The following is a 22,873-nucleotide window of genomic DNA, read 5'->3' on the forward strand; positions in this document are numbered from 1 at the left end:
AGACAAATGGAACAAGTTAGGAAAAGCTTTACTCAAAGAATGGGTGTGACATGTGATTATTAATATTCAGAGAATTGCATTTTGCAAAGTACTCCAAAGGCCAAAAATGCAAATGTGCAGTATAAATGCTTAGTGAAGTAAATAGTGTGTGTGTGTGTGTGTGTGATTGCAGCAAAATAAATAAAATCCCAGTATATCACTATATTCATGATAAATTTACATACTAATTTTTAATCTGGGTATATAAATCAATGTTCATCTTTGGATAACTATGAAAGTAGGTGTTATAGTTTAATGTGTTAGTTAAAAAAGAGACAGCTTTGAGTCCTAGGTTTCCAATTCACTATATACACAGTTTTGGTTAATTCTCATAAATGTTTTAAACTTTAAAGTTAAAATGGGCATAAGTACTCCCCAGGCTTTAACTGTGTCAATCACATCTAAAAAAATGCAGAAGAGTCCAGACAAAAATTTAGTGATACCATAGTACTAACAGGTTTTCATGCTATTAGTATATATTGTCATTTCAAATATTTCACATTTGCTCATGCTGTTTTCATGATCTACATTGTGTTTCTTTTCCTCTCATTCTTTAAAAATTCCCCTAAAACCATTTCATTGTGTGGCACTGGGAAATTTTGACCTCTTTTAAGTTACTATAGCACCCCATGGAAGTCTATTATGATTCCATTTACCACTTCATATGAATATCACTCATTAATGTGTCACTCCTCAGATGAAACTGGAACATCTTAAACTCACACTTATCATGTCTCATTCACATCTTTATCTCTAGAATTCAACACTAAAATCTAGTATTCTGAAGTACTCTCTTAATGTTGATAAATCAAAATTCTAAGAGTGAAAGAAACAAGCAATTGTTGAATTACATTTCTGTTTTTATGTATTTTTCTCTTTCTCTTCAGGAATTAAGATTTTTAATGATTTGACCTTAATTTTATTGCTAATTTGAGAAAGAGAATTTTTCACATTAACACAAAGATCAAGTCTATCTATATTCAGGAACATAATGAATTATGCCATAATATTTAATTTTATTTTCTTTGGGATCTTTAAAGAACTCAAACACAGCCATTCAACTTATACAAAGAGAAAACACAAGTTATTATAAACTGTTGTGACAGCAAGTTTGAAATGCATTTGTTATTTTTTAATTTGATATCATAACATAACATAGACACAACTAACATGAACTCTTATAATTATGGCATTTAAAAATGAGGTATTCATCAGCTTTTAAGAAGCTTTTAGCTTGCAATATAAATAAATTATTTAGTTGAAAAATATTAATATCTTACTCACTTGATTCTTACATCTTGTAAAATGACATAACCCTCCACACCCCCCAAAACAATCCCAGATATATCCTATATATTTTTCCCAACCAAGAGATTTTATTGGGGAGATGCCCAAAGGGGAAGAAAAGGAGAGGCAGAGAGCAGAGAGCAGAGAGAGGAGAGAAAGAAGAGGAAGATGGCAGAGCTGCTGCCTTGAACCAGCTGAATTTTAATGTACGGACCCATTGAATCAAGTTTAGCTATAACAGAGTAAATACCTATATGCTTCTTTAGAGAGGACAGTTTGTTGAAAAACTGGCACATTCCTAATTGCATTGCATGTCCTGGCAAAAGGTTCCACTTCATGTGAGAAATTTTGGCATTATTCACTGGAATGTCTTAAACTAAATCAAGAAATCAGCACTGGCAATTAGGTTATTGGAACATTTTGGTTTTTCTAAATATGACAGTGTGTAAACCACAGACCACAAAACAAATAGATGAAGCAGGTGTGAGACAGACTCGGAGCTGGAAGACTGCCAATTGATCAGCTCCACCAAGGTTCTTTTATCTAACCAGAAACACATTTTGTTGATATTTAGACATTTTCCCCCTAGATTAACTTCTGCCAACTGGATACAGATCAGTGAGCATAATGGCCACAACCATTACAGATTCAGGTAATTGATTGGCACTACAATCTAGTCTGTACCTGAGGTTTTCTCTGCTTGCATACATAGATATTGATATAACTATACAACTTCAACTATTTTTCAAGCTCGACACACAGAAAAATCTACAAATATATGCCTGCATTTCATTCACATCAGAACTTATTTATACAAACAACTGAGATGATTATCAGATGTATAAATGTAATCATTAAATTGTTTATCCTGAAGTACTGAGTGCAAAGTGATAACTTGATAGAGTTATGTGTATGAAAAGTCATGGATTATAAGAGGTGATAGATGTGTAAAGGACAATAATTATACAAGAAAACATTCAACTCTATTGACTGTGCTCATTTATAACTCTGAGTTGAATGTGATAAAAATAAGTTTTTATAGCTTTTTATATCATTATATATTCAACAATTATATTCAAATATTCATAGGCATGCCTCTATCCTAAGTCAGAACAAGGCTTATACTACTATTCATTATACAGGTTACTTGATTCATTCATAATGCTTAAGCATTTTACAATTGTCTCTTTTCCCTTACTTAAAAATGGAGAAACCTTTATGCAAGTTCATTTTTGAATAAAAATGAATGACAAAGATGGGATGCAGAAATAATTGTTGATCAAGGAATAATAATAAATTAGAAATATTTTCCTTATATATTGGCAAATATTGGGTTGGCCTTCAAATAATCATTTTAAAAACAAAGAAACTACATTGAGTAGAAATGAAATTAAACATAGTGCACCTCCTAACAGCATATAGTTCATTGATTTTTAATTGATTTTATTTTTTAAATACATGAGAGTGGAATGCATTACAATTCTTATTACACATATAGAGCACAGTTTTTCATATCTCTGTTTGTATATAAACAATGTTCACACCAATTCATGTCTTTATACATGTACTTTGGATAATTATGTCCATCATGTTCCAGCATCCTTGCTAACCACCTGCCCCCTCCCTTCTCCTCCCACCCCTCTGCCCTATCTAGAGTTCATTGATTTTTGACAAATGTACAAAATCATGAAAACCTCATCTAAGCTATGCATTTTGAAAATTTCCATTTCATTACTCTATGGGAATGCCTTTTAACAATATCTAGTTTAGGCAACCACTGATCTGATGTCTGAAAATAAACTTTAGATTTACTATTATAGTATCTCTTTTCTATATATAAAATCATAGAGAAAGTACTGTTTTTAGGTCAATCTTCTTTCACATATCATAGTGCTTTTCAAACTCATTATTTTTGTATTTATCAGTGATTTTTTCATTTCTTTTGCTGATAATTATTCCATTTTCTCAATATTTTTTCTTTTTTATTGATTTTATTTTTTAAAAAATACATGATAGTGGAATGTATTACAATTCTTGTTATACATTTAGAGCACAATTTTTCATATCTTTGTATAAAATAGGTTCACACCAATTTATGACTTTATACATGTACTTGTTTTGTTGCATTACAATTCTTATTACACATATATACCATAATTTTTTATATCTCTGTTTGTATATAAAGTAGGACACATAATTTGTGTCTTCATACATGTACTTTGGATAATGATCTCCATTACATTCCACCTTCCTTGCTAATCCCCTACCTTCTCCCTTTCCCTCCCTCCCTTCTTCCCTGTCTAGAATTCATCTATTTCTCCCATGTTCCCTGTTCCCTATCCATTATGAGTCAACATCTTTATATCAGAGAAAACATTTGGCATTTGTTTTTTGGGGATTGGCTAATTTCACTTAGCATTATCTTCTCCAATGCCATCCATTTCCTTGTAAATGCCATGATTTAATTCTCTTTTATTGCTGAGTAAAATTCCATTGTGTATATATGCCACATTTTTTAATCCATTCATCCACTGAAGGGCATCTAGGTTGGCTCCACAGTTTAACTATTGTGAATTGTGCTGCTATAAACATCGATGTTGCTGTGTTCCTGTAGTATATTGTTTTTAAGTCCTTTGGGTATAGTCCAAAGAGAGGGATAGCTGGGTCAAATGGTGGTTCCATTCCCATATTTCCAAGGAATTTCCATACTGCTTTCCATATTGGCTGCACCAATTTGTTTAGACATTCACAAATATTGATGAATATTTATTTATATTTATAAGTGACATTCATCAGAATATTTATTTACAAGTATTTGTTTTGGTATATATTTGCATGTCTCCTCAGTTTTCTTTGAGGAGATTAATGGCTAAGTTATAATAAATATATGTTTTAAGATATTATCAAATGCTTTTCCAAGTGGTTATAACATTTCACACTCTCACTGGTGATAGTCATGATTATTTTGCTTTACATCTTCATTAACTGTTGGTACTGTAAGGCATTTTAGTTTTGGTCATTTTACTGTATGTAACATCATGTCTCACTATAAATTTAGTTTGAAGTTTTCTGATGACTAGAGATATTGAGCATTTATTTGTGTATATTGAATAATCACATATAATTATCTCTGTGTTCAATGTTTTCCTTTTCTGTTGAGGTGTATGTATTATTAATTTTTAGGAAGAATATATATTTTATTTAGCTTTTTAAAAATTTATCTGATATATAATAACTAAAAAAAGACATATGAATGGAATACAATTTCCTGTTTTAATATATTTATATGATGTATAAAGTTTAAATCACATTAAACATACTGAACACCTCAAGAAATTATCAACTCTTATAGTAAATTCCTCTACCATTTATAAATATACAGTGCTTCCTAGTTAATAACATCTTCCTTCTACCTAAATGTAACTTTAAATATTTGAAAGTATTCTGACCAAAATTTCTCCATACTTCCTCTACACTACTCTCCAGTCTCTAATAACAACAATTATACTCTCAACTCCCAAGAGATTGTTTTTTAGATTCCACAATAGTGGTATCATGTAGTACCTGTTTTTCTGTGCCTGACTTATTTAATTTAACCTATTGACCTCCAGTTTCATCCATGTTTTCAGGAATAACTGCATTTCATTCTTCTTAAGTCTAAATAGTATCCCATTGTTTATATGTTTCACTTTTTTTATTCATCAACTGATGATAGTTAGGTTGATTTTAACTCTTGGATATGGAAATAGTACTGCAATATACATGTAAATACAGATGTCTCTCCATCATGCTGATTTTATTCCTTTTGGCTAAATAACCAGATGTGGGATACAATTTTTGATAAATTTTGAGGTGGTTTTTGTATCTCATGAGAGACAGGGGTCCAGTTTTATTTTTATTTATGTAAATTCTAATTTAGCTAGCATCATTTATTAAAAAGTTGTCAAAACAAACATGAGAAGAAAAAGAAAATCTGACAAGATTTCTTCAATCCCCCAGCACATGTTCTTCATACCTTTCTCAAAGTTTTTCATTGCTTTTTATTTTATCTATAGTTCAACTTGGAAGATCAGTCACCTTAACAACATTGAGACTTCTAATCCTTGAGGTATAATATATCAAATTTTAAAGGATATTCAATAATCCTTTTAATAATGCTTTATAACATTTAGTATGCACGTGTTAAATTATTTTGTTAAATTTAAAATTTATTCATATGTATATTATATTCTGATGCTATTGCAAATGGAAATCATTAAAATTTTATTCAATTATTTAGTTCAATACTAGAGCCTGAAAATACTGTCATTTTTTTATCTTGACTTCATTTTTAAAATATGCTAAATTAATTTATTAATTACAGATTTTCATGGAATGTTTATTATTTTACTTAAATGGTTATATTGTCCAAAATTACAAAAAAGGAAAATAGATCTCATTTTGTTGCAAAGTTTAATTTCTTTTTCTTAACCTTTTGTACTCAAACCTGCATTATATATGGAAGTAATAAGAGCAGATATCACTGTCTTGTTTGTCATTTAAGGAGTAAATCATTCTTTCACTTTCAAGTTATTGTATTAACTGCAGGTTATTTAGAGACACTCTTCAGATTGTCAAGGAAATCTCTTTCATTACATTCTTGAAAGTTCTATCAAGCATGAATGTTAAGTTTTTTTTTAAATTTTATGTTCATATACTGAGATTAGCATATAATGTGCCTTTTTTTCAGTTTATTACTAAGGTGAATTATACTTTTGAGTAGTAAAAGAACCATATAATAAACCCATTCCAATTATAATAATTTATCATTTTTACTAAATATAATTCCTGGATTCAATTGGTTAAATTTTTGCTTAAAATATTTGCATTTATATTCATGAAATATATCAGTGTGAAGTTTCCTTTTCTTATAAATACTTTGTTTAATTTTTTAGGATAATCTTGACCTTATAAAATTAATTAGAAAATGTACACTCTTTTTTCTGCAAGAATTTATATGACACTCATATTATTTATTCTTTAAATATTTGAAAGTATTCTCCAGTGATGCTATTTGTGCTGGATTTTTAAGGATGAGTTTTAATGCACAATTAAATTTATTAATTCTCATAAATCTATTCAGATTTTCTTTTTCTTTTCATCTCTCTTGTAACTTTCAAGTTTCTTAAACTTGTCCATTTTCTCCAATTTTAGACTACTTGCTCATTATTTTATCCTTTTGAATTCCTAATACTAGCAAATTGGGCACCTTTAATTTTTATGACTGATGAAACTAGAATTTTATAAATTTCAATGATCTTTCATAAAGGTCAGTTTCATTTTTGCTTATTTCCTGTCACATGGAAATACACACCATCCTAAAAAGATCTTTTGTACCCTTAGGGACATAAATACCTAACAGAACATTCTGTCAAATTATCCCTAGAGGGAGGAATGTGCACACATAGTTGTAACCTTATCAGAATTTCTGAATAAATTTCCTGTGTAGATTTGTGAAACTCTGTTCTTCATCACTCCTCCCATTTAATAAAATTCTTTGATCAGATATACATATATTATCATTTTTTTGAAAGCTGTATCACCAGGGCACTACAGAGAAATAGAACCATACAATATATTAATATGGATGGACACAGACATTTATTATTAAGAACTGCCTCACATAATTACAGAAGCTGCCAATTTTAAATTTTCATAATCAGTGTCCCAGAATACAAAGGCCAGAAGCTCCCATAAAACCAGGTAGAATGTATGTCCTAGGGGCTGTCAAACAACAGGAATTTTCATATTTGGAAGATAAACCTTTTGTTGTATTTGACCATGAACTGATTGGATGAGGCTTAAATTCATTAGGAACTCAAAAGAAATCTACTTTACTCAATCTACTAATTTAAAAGTAAATATCATTGCAAAATAATCCTCACAACACACCCAGAAAAATTTTTCATTCAAATATCTGAGTACTTCATTGCCCAATAAAGTCAACACATAAAATTTACATCACAGAGCCAAAGTGGGTAAAAGAAAAGAAAATCTAGTTCTTAATTAGACATTCTATTTTAATCAACAAGTTGAAGATATTTATCTTTGTATTCTCTACAACTTGTACTCAACCAGGTAAATCCATCTGTGTGCATTTGGTGATTAAGTCTTAACAAAATCTGAAGGAGTGGTGCTCTAGTAATGAGGAGGGTGGAGAAACCTGTAATTTGGAGGCAGATTCAACCAAGATTCAATTGTATCCCAAATATGATTTCTTTGACATAGTGCACACTGTGTAACTTCTCCCACATGTGCATAAACTTCTTTAATAATAGCTAACAAAAATTTTGGAAGACTTTGATGTGCATGGTACAACCACCTTTTACCATGTTGCACAAAATTGTGGCAGAGTGTAGGCCACTTGATGATCACAGTGGTGTCTCATCAATTCATGTCCCTCAACATTCTCAAAGCACAACAGCAGCAGTCTTAAGAGACTCACATTATTCAATTCCTCTGCTTCGTACAATGACTTTCAATCTAAGAAAATCACATACCTTGCCTACATTCTAAAATCTAATGTTATCTGATCCTGTCCACTAAAGACTTTTGAAGTAGTTGACATTTCTTCTGATCACATTCTTTCTCCTTATCTGTCTGACTGCCTTTTTCTTATCATTCAGGTCTCACCTCAGAAACCATCTTCTCACAATTTTCCTTCATCGTGATTCTATAGAAGCAGGTATCACTGCCCAGTGTTTTCCTTAATTTCTCAGTCTAGTTCTCCAGTATATTCCCTCTTCATTAAAACAGTGCCTTGCATAAGGAGTCACAATACATATTTTTGAATGAAAGAATAAATGATTTCAGATCACCTCAAACTCTACCTTTCTTCCATGCTTTCCTTCCCCCACTCTGTTAAAATTCACAGGTATAAGATCACAAAGTTCTGTTGATTCATGATACTAAAGAAAACTAAGCTTTTTATTTTTTAAAGTTAAAAATCTCCAAGCTTTAATAATAAGTAGAGCTATTGAATCGCTTTAATCTTAAGAGAAAGCAACTGCATTTGCCAGCATTATACTTTCAAATTATTGGTTTAACTACCTGTGGCCATTTTGTTGAATTACAATGTTTTCTTTTCTATAGATTTTTTTTTTCTCTTTGTTCAGATGAATGGTTGAACCCATATGTGTCTCTTAATTTAGAACTCCAAGCTTTGGCCACTGTAATCAATCAACTGCCATGCACAGTTCCCTAAATATTTCTTTTTCTTGCCTCAGTAGGTATTTAAATTTCACATCAGAAATCACTAGGGTAAAATGTTAACAAGTACCTTAGCAATTTCAGTCGGTTACATGAATAATATTTTAATATTTTAAAATATATGATAGAAATAGGATATTTAACCAAAAAAGTTACTTTTTATGGTTTAAAAGTTAGAACTTTGATGTTGGAAATGGAAAGTATATTTTAAGCCAGGATTCCTATTTTTCTTGCCTCCAGGAGAAAAGAGCTCAGTCCTATTTTAAATTAATTCTGTGATACAATTTCCCATTAGTATTTTTAACTTTGACTTTTTCTTAGATTTCCTCTAAGCTCTGGTGGTTATGTTTTCTTAATTTCAAAGGGAAATAAAAATATATATTTATGGAAGGTATTTGAGGTCATTATCTGAGAGCACCTTTTTACATGAGTCATGAATACTATATTTGATTACCAAGTAGTAGAACAGTAACATCAATTCCTTTTCTGTGTTTAATTCAGAACTTTGCCGCCTCTGAACATCTATTCTGCCTGTCCACAAATGTGTGTATAGGAAATCTCTCTAGAGTCCCCAGAAAGACTGCTCTGAATATCATCTGGCAAAGTAAAATTTACTTATTTTAAAAGAGAGAGAGAGAGTAAATGTTTTATATCACTTATTTTGTGCCATTCAACCATACAGTCCACTTAAGATTTACTTTTTTTCCCTAAATTTCTCTGGGACATTGGATCCAGAAGATTCAAGGGTCAGAGATACTAATCATGTAACATCATGTTGGTGAGAGCAACAGCAATCCTTACCCTTTCCCTTATACATTAGAAATTCCTCATCAATATAGTATTTCTTAAAGTATCATCTGCAGAAGATGACCTAGTTGAGATATTAATTTAAATTATATTTTTAATGCTGAGATACTCCTGGCTAACTTGTTTTGCATTTTGTAATGGTGAAAATTTCAAAGCGTTGAATAAGTAAATGTTCACTGTAAATCTTTAAGAGGAAACTATAGCATTCAGAACTCGGCAAAATAGTTTATTAATACAGCATATATAATTTACTATGTAGAAACTTTATTCAAATATTTTGTAAGACTGGAGATTCATGAAACTTGCCCTGGGGAACTCTACTTTTCTGATTATCTAACTATAGGTTAGATGATCTGTGCACATGATCTGCTATGTAAAAGAAAATGACTGATAATTTTGCCAACTATTTAACCCCTACATTTTCCACTGGACCTCATTCTATCTAGACTGTTATATCTGCATTCTCATTACCAATTACCTAATCACAAAACAATTTTCACATATTTTTGTTATGCTAAAATGTATTACCCTATTAACCAGCATATGCTAAATTAGGCTGTAGTAACAGATACTGCAACAAATATTGCAGTAACAATGATCAAAATCTTAGTGATTTAACCAAATACAATTTATTTTCTCATTTATAACAAAGTTCTATTTGAATCAGGTGCTCTTGTTTGGCAGCTGCTATCCAAGATTTTCTTATCTAGAATGATCTGTAATTTTATTCTGTAGCCTGTAGTAAACATATGTTATTCTATGTAAAATTACAACATTTGAATTTGCTGCTCAAATGAGAATCCCCCTTTTTTTAAATGTTGTTGGGAAAGAGTTGTTTTCCACTCTAAATTATAAAAATAGTAAATACTCATTTTTCTAGGCTACCTTGGCACATTTACCCAGGACCCACTAATACTCATCTGACTCACCCTTACATGATCATGGAATCAAAGAATCAAAAATATAAGTAGCTTGTCTGATAAAACTGAGAGTTAAGTCAAGATGGAGTCCAAAGGCAGTGAAGGCAAGTGTCCATGCTAGCTGCAATATTCAGGCTTACCTACTAACAGTGTCAAAGGGGTTCACAGGAGTAGTTAGTACTTGCAAGGCCACTATACATTACCACATGGAACAGTTCTGGGTGTTAATCTCTCCATCCTTGTTTTTATGATTCCTTTAAAGTCCTTCACCATTCAGTAAACTGTAAAGTCCCATCAGCTGTCTAATGCCCCCCCCCTTTTTTTAGGTACCAAGGATTGAACTCATAGGCACTCGACCACTAAACCACATCCCCAACCCTACTTTGTATTTTATTTAGAGAAAGGGTCTCTCTGAGTTGCTCAGTGCCTTGCCATGGCGGAGATTGCCTTTAAACCCTCAATCCTCCTACCTCAGCCTCCAGAGCCACTGGGATTATAGGCATGTGCCACTGCACCCAGCTCCAATGTCCTTTTAATGAACTTCTTGTCTACCATAATCAATCAGAGATACTTTTGTTTTGCTTATAAATGAACTCTGATACATGCTTGTAACATGCATAAGAAAAACAATTTTTAAATATTTCTCTTTTCAAATGTGAATAGATGAGCATCAGAAAATCATATAGTTTGGAGGTTAAATTGTGTTATAATTGGACTAATGAGTTATTATGATGGCATTATATGAACCACTTCTGAAAATAAAGAATTATGTATGCAAAGTTCTCCGACTTTGGGACCAAGCACAGAAGTTTAAGTTATTGTTACCAGGAAGGGCTACATCACATATCTTCAGCATCTGTTCTACTATATGGTCTTCTATTTAAGAGCACAGATCTCATAAATTCATAATTTAATAGATGTCATGAAGGTTAAGAATGGCATTAAAAGTCCTGACCTATATCAGTAAATTAACCAAACCTGAGACCATTCCAGAATAAAATATTGTTTTCTTTTCTGATGTGCAAGTAAATACATTATTGATCATATATTCAATGAATTAAAAGGAAAAAAATATTAATAAAATAGTTTCTAAGTCTTTGAATGAATGAGGCAGAGTTCCAGCTATGGATTTGTCTCAATAAAAATATGGAAAGCAAGACCCAAACTGTTTGGTCAGTATAAGATTGAAAATATGTTTAAAGTAGAATCCCTTTTTATGTGTAAAAGATAGCAAACATAGGTTGCTAACCAGATTTACAACAAATGTAGGAAGAAGCAATAAGAAAAGATGTTAATAGAAAATAGTGCAAAAGCTTCAAAAAGAATGGTTTAAAATTTAGATTAAAGAAAATCTTTGAAGAAGGCTGCATCCTTCTACCTTCACTTGAATGAGCTTAATCAAGCTGAGCATGTCCCAGACAATTATCTACAGAAGTTGTAAGAAAAAAAGAGTTGTGGTAGTATCATGAATTTTCTTATTTTAAAAAATTTCAAAAATTTTCAGTCAATATGCCACTTTATGTTTTAAATCTGAATATCAATATATATCACAATGGTTAGCATTAAACTATGACCACATTAGTTTTAAAATTTTGGGTTGAAATGCATACAGAGTATTGCCTCAGTTATTTTAATTGGAAGGGAAATAAATCAAGCACTTTATTAATTTGTTTACTTTCTGCAATACTGAGGATTGAATGCAGAGCCTCGAGCACACTAGGCAAGCACTCTATCACTGAAATACTTCCCTAGCCCATAAATTAGGTATTTTATAATGAGGAAAATTATAATAAGTTTAAAAAATGTCTGAAGCTGACCACTTTCATGCCTTTCACACATAATATGATGGTCTTTATTCCCACTGTAAATGAAGGACAGGTTGCCTAAATTCTCCCTGGTGACATAACCTGAAGGAAATGACAGTCATTTTTTTTTACCCCACCCCCCAACTAACACGAAATTAATTTGAATTGTTCCCAAAGGACTAAAATATCATTGTTAATTGTAGCTCCTTTACTTTTAGACATTTTTCCACTTAATTACCTAGAGAAAAAATAAATTTAACTACAGCTAGTGTGGCAAGTCTGAATCATATTATCTGTTTCTATTATGATATTTGTTTTTAATATGAAAATTAAAGGCTTTCTTTAATTCTTGAATTTTTAATTCAAGCTAATGTTCGCTTATAGATAAATGTCCTGCAATTGCTGGAGGTTAGTTTCATTTATTTTATTTTTTTAATTATTTTTTAAAGAGAGAGAGAGAGAAAGAGAGAGAGAATTTTTTAATTTTTATTTTTTAGTTTTCAGTGGACACAACATGTTGATTTTATTTTTATGTGGTGCTGAGGATCGAACCCAGAGCCCTGTGCATGCCAGGTGAGCGCGCTACCGCTTCAGCCACATCCCCAGCACTAAGTTAGTTTCATTTTAAAAAATAAAACAAATAATTAGTTACTCTCTGATGATATTAAGAGTATATTTTAAAATATGGACTCCTATGAGATGATGATTTTTTTCTGATGTAGAATACAATATTTATTTTATTGAAGAATAATTTTTCAAAAGTCATTTGATTGACTTTTTGTTCTATTTACATATATTTGATTAAGTTATATTAAAAAGCAAGTTTCCCACATGATTTTTTAGATTTAGAGACAGAATTACTTGGGTTTGACTTTTTAATTCTCTCATTATGCTGTTTAATCTGAATATATCATGTAGCCAAACATGACATACTTTTATTTTTTATAGCTGTATTTACTCACCTTACAATGTTATTTTGCAGGATAAATGAGAAAATGTATGAAGATATGAAATTGATTAATGACTATCAACATCTAAACATATTTGTAGGGTGCAAAACACGTTTTCTTATAAAAATTTAGACTTGCATGAAATTTAGACTTAAGCAACACATATAAAAAATTTAACAGATAATAAAATGGAGAATGAAACATTATCTCAATTAATTAATAATACAAATTTTTCAATTATATTTCAACAATATTGTTGTGTAACAGAAAAATAATATTGATGCTTATTCATCTGACTAGAATATGGGTGAAAATAAATTGCAGAATCTTATGTGTCTATCATTATCATATAAGTTCCCCCAAATCTACAATCTATTTTGGATAAAAATCTTTTTAATAAATGGTGCTAGGAAAACTGGATATTCATATGTAGAAGAATGAAATTACATCCGTAATGCTAAACCAGCACCAAATCAAACTGGTTCAAAGTCCTAGGAATTAGACCAGCAACCTTTCAATTGCTGGAAGAAAACAGGGGCAGCACTTTTTCACATTGTCTTGGACACCAGTTTCCTTTATATGAACCCTAATGCTCAAGAAATAAAATCAAGCCAGGTGCACTGACACACACCTGTAATCCCAGCTGCTGGGGAGGCTGAGGCAGGAGAATTAGGAGTTCAAAGGCAGCCTCAGCAAAAGTGAGGTGCTAAGCAACTCAGTGAGACCCTGTCTCTAAATAAAATACAAAATAGGGCCGGGATGTAGCTCAGTGGTTGAGTGCCCCTGAGTTCAATCCCTGGTAACCCCCTTACACACCAAAAAAATCAAAAAAATAAATAAATAATAAAACCAAGAATCAATATGGGATGCATAAAATTAAAAGGCCTTAAATATACAAAAATGAATATGTTCAGCATCTCTAGCTATCAAGGAAATGCATTTCATTTCAACCCAGTCAGAATGGCAATTATCAAGAATACAAATAATAATATATGCTGATGAGGACATAGGGAAAAAGGTACATTCTGGAAAGCAGTATGTAGGTTTCTCAAAAACCTAGGTATGGAAACGCCATATAACCCAACTATCCCACTCTTTGGTATTTATCCAAAAGAACTATAATTACCATACTATAGTGATACAGGCACATCAATGTTTGTAGCAGTACGATTTACAATAGCCAAGTTATGGGACCAGCCCAAATGCCCGTCAATATTAAGAATGGATTAAGAAATTGTGGTATTATATATGCAATGGAGTTTTATTGTGCTGTAAAGAGTGAAATTATGGCATTTTCTGGGATATGGACAGAAAAAGAGAACATCATGCTAAGTGACTCCAGAAAATCAAGGATCAAATGTTTTTTTTTTTTTTCTCATATGTGGAAGCTAGACAGACTAAGGGATAAAAATTGGGGATCAGCTATCAGAAATATATACGAAATATTAGTGTAATAGAAAGAAGAGATCATAGGGAAGAAGGAGGAAAAGGAAAGGGAAGGAAATGCAAAATGATTAAACAAAATCACATTATGAGCACACATAAATATATCACAGGGAATTCCATGTATATGTAGAAAGCAGCAATCAAAAATAAATACATACTGGGGATATAGTTCAGCTGATATAGTGCTAGTCTCTCATACAAGAGACTGTGGTTTCAATCTCCAGCACCACAAAATAAGTAAATAAACAAAGAAGTGAAAGGAAGATCAGTAAAGGAAGGAAAATAGGGAGAAAGAGGAGAGGAAGTAAAGGTGGTGGAAATGGTGACTAAAATGGAGCATATCAAATTCCTTGCATGTATGATTTTCTTAAAATGAACCAACTATTATGTACAACTATAATGCTCTAAGAAAAAAATATTTGCTTCATAATTTTACATAAGAACACATGTTAAATTATTTACCCCAAGATATAAACAGTACTAATTTTTATTTTTAATATAGATAATATTTTTCTTATTAAGTACATACTTGTATATTCTTCTCATAAGATGATGTTACATCTATACATTTAAAAGATTTTTGTTAATTAATAATATAATTCTACAATAATCACTGTAAGTGTAAAAAGTATGTCCACAAATATTCATTGTTTTAACGAGATATAATTTAGTCATGATTACCCACAAAAAAGCTACCACTTATAGAGGTACGAAGTATATAAGTGTTCAAAACACAAGTCACTTCATTTGCATTCTGACTCAGCTGAGATGAAATATTGATTCAAGTAACATGAAAATAATCTTTTTTGGTCTCTGTCTCTCTCACCCATGTACAAGCATGCAGATACACACACAAATGTGTGCATACATACACACGATAAACGGAACATCTAGCCAAGAGTATAATGCACAATTGTTCTTTTGGTATGGTGATTAAAATTATAATGCACAACAAATAAACATGAATGATGTTTTTGCTTTTTAATATTTTCATTCAATTTAAATAGTCTTGGAATACCACAATCAACTGCTAAAATTAAAATTTTATAAACTTGGTAAACCATAAGGAACCTGTGCTCAAAAACAAGATAGAATCTAGCATTTCTAGGGCAAAACACATTAAGAAATTGCAAATAAAATGTCACAACAAAAAGCAAAGAAATGTAGTCATTTTGTTTTAACTAGAAACTGAAAATCACTGAATAAGAACTCTCTGATGCTAAATATTGTCCTTTGCAATTATAAACTCATCTGATTTGCCATCTGCAGGAATAAAGCTAGGCTATTGCAAAAGATTATATAAATATGAATTACTCTAACTGCATATGTGGGCCAGCAGATGTCACTCTTGTTAAAACACTGCCAGTAATCATTTTTGAAGGATAATTGTCTGTTATGGTTATGGGCAGAATTTCAACATCTGAAGGATTTAGCCTTGACCCTCTTTTCACCTTACCACCTACTTTACACTAATGATAACAGGATCAGTAAATTAAAAGCATCAGCTGCATCGACATCAGATTCCAAAGCTGTTGGTCTAACTATAATTTATGGTCAATGGTTATATAAGCAGCATTGCCAGATCTGTGTAATTATTAAAGATGTAACCAGACACAGAGAATAAATATTGCTGCAGCTAAACCAAGCCCTAACATTACTATAATGAGGCTGATGATTCACAGCATTTCTTCCTCTTAGAAGATATCTAAAGTAGCTAGAAAATTACACTTCAATTTCTGAAATTACAGATTTTTTTTCTTTTATAAAACTAGACTTTGGTCATTTCAGAATGGATGAAATGATCATCACCCGTAACTGGCCAAAGTGTTCCCAATCCAAGAATGCAACCTTTTGAAAAATGCAAGGTATGAGATGTTTTTAAGATGTAAATTATTTAAAAATATATATATCCATAATAAGGCTTATTATCTGAACTATACATGTGCTTAATGTGTGTGTGTGTATATATATATATATATATATATATATATATATATACATTTAATGTTTCCAAAAATAAAATAAATGATTTGTGGTGAGCCTACATATGTACTCGCATGTGAGTGTAACCTACTTTATATGAATATAAATATATATATATATATATATACACACACATATATATATATATATATATATATATATATATATATAATATATATATATATATACATATTAGATTTTTTATTTCTTTGCCTATATTAATTGCCACATAGGAACTAAAATTCTATCAGGACTTTTCTTTACATAAAGTCATTATTGTGATTAAATGATTTATTATATTAATGGGATTGTGCACAGCTTCTTTGGCCACAACTATGAGTAAGACTAAAATTACTTGAAAAATCCTGTACTTAAATAACAGTTCTACAGTTTTATGGGCATCTATAAATTGCTTCAGTTTTTTTTATCTGAAAATCAGATAATATCAATACCTTAGATTCTTTGTATTAGTTAGATACAATAATATAAAAAAAATAGAATGTCTGAAGTACTTGGTTGCTTCTTGTAGGTTTTCAAGGGGCTTAGCTCTCATAATGAGTAACTTTAAGTTCCCAGTGTGACCAATGACATGAATGAATGTGTCATTGTCTGGTCATTCAAAACAAATACTAAATAAATTTAGATTACTCAATTGGAAGATGTCCTCATTCTATTTATCCAACTCCTGTAAAGTCATTTGCTAGTTTACATGCTTTAAAATTTTAAGAAAAAGGAATTCAGAGGCTGAATATTTCCACAGCACTGCCTCACAAGATAGCTTTGTTGTTTTTGACAAAAAGTCTATTTGATATCTATCTCAGGTAAGTGACTTAAAATATGCTTTTCAATTGCTACATCATTTTGGCTCTAGCCATGAACTCAGTAGATCTAAAAATATATATCCACTGTAGAATATATGGGTTGTCATTTTATAACAGCAATAATTTTATAGCAATGGATTTCCATTTTTTTCAATATTTCTGTATATTAATATTGTAATAATTTTAATATTACCTACCTTATAATTTCATTTTTGAGAGTTTACTAAGCTATTCCTTGTAAAAAAATCCCAGTGCCTCACATATAATAAGCATAACATAAATTAATATTTTTCCCAGACCTCTCATTTAAAGTGCTTGCTCATAAAGATGAAACACATTTCATTACCTTATATCTTAGCATATTGTTATTAAATCAGGCTATCATTTCTCAGATTCCTCATATTCTATTAACTTTATATTTTATTATTGTTTTAAAAGATGCATCATAACATTAACTCAGTCTGACTTGCCATAAACCAAAATTCTTACATAATTTATAACTACTTTAATCATAATTAACAGAAAACACAATGACTTTAAGGATACTAATTTTGACTCATTTAACTGAAATTTAAAGTACTAGACCTTAATAATTCATATTCAGAATGACTGAGAAGTACAAATGAGGTTACCAAGACCTAGTCCCATTTTCCTTTCTCATTCCACATGATCCAGTTATATGAGAGATTTCTTCCTTTACATCCTTAAGGCAAAATCTACTTTAAGTGTGACTAAATTGAAAAATTAGTGTGTGTGCATGAGTCTCTGTGTGTGTGTTTATGTGTATGTGTGTGTGTGTGTGTGAGAGAGAGAGAGAGAGATAGTGAGAGAGAGAGAGAGAGAGAGAGAGAGAGAATTATCTACTTTTTTGTGTACTTTAAGGTATTTTTTAGATTTCTGTAGCTGTCCTGATTACTGATCTATTGTGAGAAACTAATCTTTTCCATTTTCTTTAACTTATTAAGGACTTATCTAAACATTTTTTGTTTTGTAATTTAATGTATTATTGATCTATCTTCATAAATTTTGATGTATTTAAGTCTGCCCTCCCAATTTGAAAACTCATCTACTTCATTTGTTAAAAAGAAAAATTTATTTCCTTGCCTTCATTTTCTATTATTCTTATGTTAATCCCTATGAAGTGGTTCCCTAATTCTATCTTTTTTTAATTCTCTTATTTTTTCCTATTTTATGTTTTATTGGCTCTACTATTGTAGTGATGTAGTCATCAACTGTATTTTCTCATCCTTCCAGGAATGGAAAGCACCAATGCTTCAAATGGGGTGCTGTGTTTAGCAGTAAGAAGAGATTGGGTAAATAAATTGTGCCTGTGGGGTGGGGGAGCATTGAGCTATGGATCAGGAATGTGCCTAATTGGGGAAAGCATCGAATATTACAGAACATTATCTGTATTTAGTAATGTAAATAGGCTTCAATAAACTATTTCACCAATCCACCACAGGAGCTAGCTACTTAATTATTTATAATAAAGTATATAATAAACCAATAATTTTATTGGGCTAAGCCATAAACTACATTTCATTTTATGTGATTTTAGTTCTTTGACAAAATCGACATATTGCCTTCTACCAGGATACTATCAATGGCTGAAAATGCAGAGCAAGCAAATCCATATCCAGCGAAAGTGTATCTTTCACTGATAACAAATCATGGATTTCTCCAAGATAAAATGGATCTATTGTAATCAACCTGCTATCAGGTAAATGTCTAATCTTCCCAAAAGAGAAAGTCATATTTTAAATTAACATTGATCTATGCTATTGACAGCTTTGACATCAGCAATAATGGCAGCCAGGTCAATCACAGTGAAGCGAAGTTCATGCAGTTGAGCTCAGGTGTAGTCTTTATCACTTTCTACTACTTTTGGCCACGAAGTATGCACCATTCTTTCTCTCCTTACTTTGCGCCACATATCTAACAAAAGCAGAGTCACTTCTGTGGCTAAACTGCTCATGAGACAGCCCTTTTCTTTATAGATTCAGCTTTCTCCAACCAGCAACTTGTTATATCTATAGCTCCAACTGAGTGACTTAAAATCTATACAAGCATTCAACAATTAGAAAGTGAAGCTTAAAGTTTAAAAAGGTGATACATTTTATGATAGACTAAATTCTTAGAAAAGTAAAAATACTATAAGAATCTTGTTTTGAGAAGCACACAGCATTGTCATAGAAATTTTAAAAGACTCAGTTAAATATTCTAAATAAATATACACTTTCCTATATGTTGGTTCTTAAATGTACTGCAAAGATGTTGAAAGTTTTGTACCCAGCCTGTGACACTATTGAGAAGTGGAGGAAATTATTTAGGAGGTTGATTAGGCTCTAGTAGAAGGCGGTTAGATCACTGGGAGTGGGTCCTTTAGACTCCTGTTATTTATGATGTATTTAATTTTATGTTCATATAATGCTGTATTGTTTACTCAAATTTTTGCAGTAATATATTTGAAATTGCATGCCTTATGGGTTATGCTCTATGATTTCAAGACATAGTGCTACTCTAGAAAAATAAAGATCCAGTATAAGACCACATGTAAAAATTTAATTGATTTTTTAAAATAACAATGTACAAAAATTCATGGAGAAAGACAAATGGTATTTTAGCAACTGAAGATTTTATGTATAGTAATATTTGTTTCAAAAACAGTAAAAATATTAACTTGAAATGTACCATAAGTGAAAACTATGAAAACTCTAGAAGAAAACAAAAGTGGAATCCTTAGCTAAATTAAAGTAAGCAGAATATTTTTATATAGAACTTAAAACTACCAACCATACAAAAATATTTTTATTACTCTATATCAAGATTAAAACCCTGCTTTTTACTATTTGGAAAATGACATAAGATAGACATCTGCAGAATATATGAAAAATCTTGAAACTCATTAGAATAAAAATAATCTCACAAATAACATATTGGAAGTCATAAAAGAAAATAAATAACCAATAAACCTCACAAAAAAGCTCAACTTCTTTAGTCAATTACATAGAATTAAAATTGAGATTGAAACATTGTATTCTAAGAGAATGCTATATTAGCTCATTAGTTCAAGTACCTTTTTGGATGTTTCAGATATTCTATAAATGTGATCATCTTATCTGTGAAGAAAATTTTACCTTTTATTTCCAATTTGTTAGCCTTTTATTTCTTTTTCAGTCATGTTACATTGCTTAGATATCTACTACACTGTTGAATGGGAATATGCATGGACTTTGGGAAAAAGAATTTTTCATTCAGCCTTCCATTTAATGTAATGTCTCCTGGTTTTCCATAGATAATGTTTTATGAGTTAAGAAAATATTTGTTTTTCATAATTTTGTTATTGTTTAACTTTGAATAATTATTGAATTATATCAAATGGTGAGAAAGGGTATTTTGTTTTTATTCTCTTAATGTTAGTTTACTGGCTTCTTAATTTGAAATAAATGTTGTATTACTGTAATGATGATGAGATGATGATGATTTTCATTCTTTTTCATTTTGTAAATATATTCCATTTGCATTTTTAATTTTTTTTCACGTAAGTAATATTCTTGAACATTTCTATTGCAGGTTTGCTGGAAATACATTTTCTCAGCTTTTGTCTTTGAAAAATATAACTTAATGCTTTATATTGAAAGATATTTTCACTTAGTATAGAATTCTTGATTGGTATTTTTTCTTTGCCATTATTTTCAGGATGTCATTTTGTTGTCTTCTACCTGTTAGAGTTTAAGATACGAAGTCTGCATCCACTTATCTGTAAGTAATATGTCCTTTTTAAAATCTGGTTTAATTTTTTTCTTATATTACTGGTTTTAATACACCTAGCTATAATGTGAATGTAATATTTAAAAGGACAGTAATTGGTGTGATTTGGTTCTGCTTGAATTTTTCCTATTTATAATTCATTTTTATTCATAGGTTTTTTAACTATAATATTGGGGAAATTTTCATTATCTTTTCAAATTTTTCTATCTTTTCATTACCTTTTCAAATTTTTACTGTTGTCTCTGAATAGAAACATATATGGCCTTTTTTTATGTGTCTCTTACTCTTTAAAAAATTTTTCTGTCTTTCTTCAGATTTATGATTTATGTTTTTTTCTTCAGGCCATATTGCTGTTACCTTACAAAAAATTTCCTCTGAGATAGTTTATTTTGTGTCTCTAGTAATTCCATTAAGCAAGATTTTAAATTTCTCATTTTATTCTATATTATACTAGCTTTCTTTAAACTACTGAGCATCTTGTCTTTTTCTTTTTTATTGATTTAAAAAAATAAATAAATGACACCGAAATGCATTACAATTCTTTGTCTTTTTCATTAATGTTTTCCTTTCTGAGTCTATTTTCACTTATTTTTTTTCCCTATGATGACTGGTCACATCGTTTACTTTTTGTTATATTTACCTCTTTGGGAATCTTTGGTATTGTAAATTGTATAGTTTTGAGTGATAGGTTTTTAAATTTTTTCTTTATAAAGTATTGAGTTATTTTTTCCCAATACAGGGAATCTCTTGAAGAGCACCTTGATCATTTTGTGGCTTAAGATTAATTACAATGAATCCAGAGTAGCCTTGAGTAGTGTTTATTCAGCCCAACTAATAAGTTATAAGCCTTTGAAGAAATTTACTTGATAATTATTATATTGAATATGCTCTCCCCACTCTGGTTCACGAAACTCAAATGATCCTCATTCCTATGTAACATCCCAAAATTTTGTGCTTACAGCTGCCCAATGATTTTTTTTTTTTCCTATTTGCTCTTTTATGTCTGGTCTCATGGAATTTAATACTGCTCATCTTCATACTTATATTCAAACAAAAACTAAAAATTACCCCTTTGAAGATTTCTATAGATTTTTCTCTGTGTCATTTTCTTTTTTCTGTTACACTCTTTCAAAAAATTCTAGCCATTTAGACATATTAGAAAACTATTTTGATGATAATTAATAATAATAAGTAATAAATATAAGCTCAAAGTATTAATTTAATCTCAAAAACATTTGAAGGGTGGTTTTAAATATTTTTGCTGGATATAAATGCTGTACATTTCATAAGGCATTTTGTTTTCTGCCTTGAAAGCTAATATTAAAAAGGACAGTAATAGTTACTCATTGAATAGAGGGTTTTGTTTGGTTTGATTATCTTTAGTTTTTTTAAGTTTCCATCATTTGTATATTTAAAAAATATATAGAAAAGGAAGAACAATAGAGTAGAGTAGAGGAAACCAAATACCATAAGGGTGGAGAGGAGGGAAAGAGGTGGTACTTGGGATTGAAATGGAACAAATTAATTCTATGTCAATATGATTATGTTAAAATAAAATCAACTATTACATATAACTACAATAAAATAACAAAAGCATTAAATTTGATGAAAAAACTGAAAGGAGGAGAAAAAAATAGAACCATTTGTGAAGTCATCTGGTACTTGGCTTTTTGTGTAGTGACATTTTTTAAAATTTGTTCTAATTAGTTATACATGACAGTAGAATGCATTTTTGACACATCATACATAAATGGAATATAACTTCTCATTCATCTGGTTGTACATGATGTAGAGTT

General features: G+C 30.5%; 1 long non-coding RNA gene across 14 annotated transcripts in view; it reads left to right on the top strand.

The window, feature by feature from the left end:
* Positions 1 to 21,179, top strand: part of LOC125620221 — a 39,544-nt gene extending 18,365 nt beyond the window's left edge. For 2 of the 14 annotated variants that reach the window (XR_007351816.1, XR_007351821.1), the window contains 4 exons: positions 16,275 to 16,367; positions 18,561 to 18,619; positions 18,900 to 19,026; positions 21,006 to 21,165. This is a non-coding gene — a long non-coding RNA (uncharacterized LOC125620221). Of the gene's footprint in view, positions 1 to 5,381; positions 5,435 to 7,991; positions 8,051 to 16,274; positions 16,368 to 18,560; positions 18,620 to 18,899; positions 19,027 to 21,005 lie in introns of all 14 variants that reach the window. The other 12 variants (XR_007351819.1, XR_007351822.1, XR_007351824.1 and 9 more) reach the window with 12 other exon arrangements.
* Positions 21,180 to 22,873: the final 1,694 nt, after the last annotated feature.

Source organism: Marmota marmota, unplaced genomic scaffold (assembly GCF_001458135.2).
Source record: "Marmota marmota marmota unplaced genomic scaffold, marMar, whole genome shotgun sequence".
In the NCBI taxonomy this organism is placed as follows: domain Eukaryota; kingdom Metazoa; phylum Chordata; class Mammalia; order Rodentia; family Sciuridae; genus Marmota; species Marmota marmota.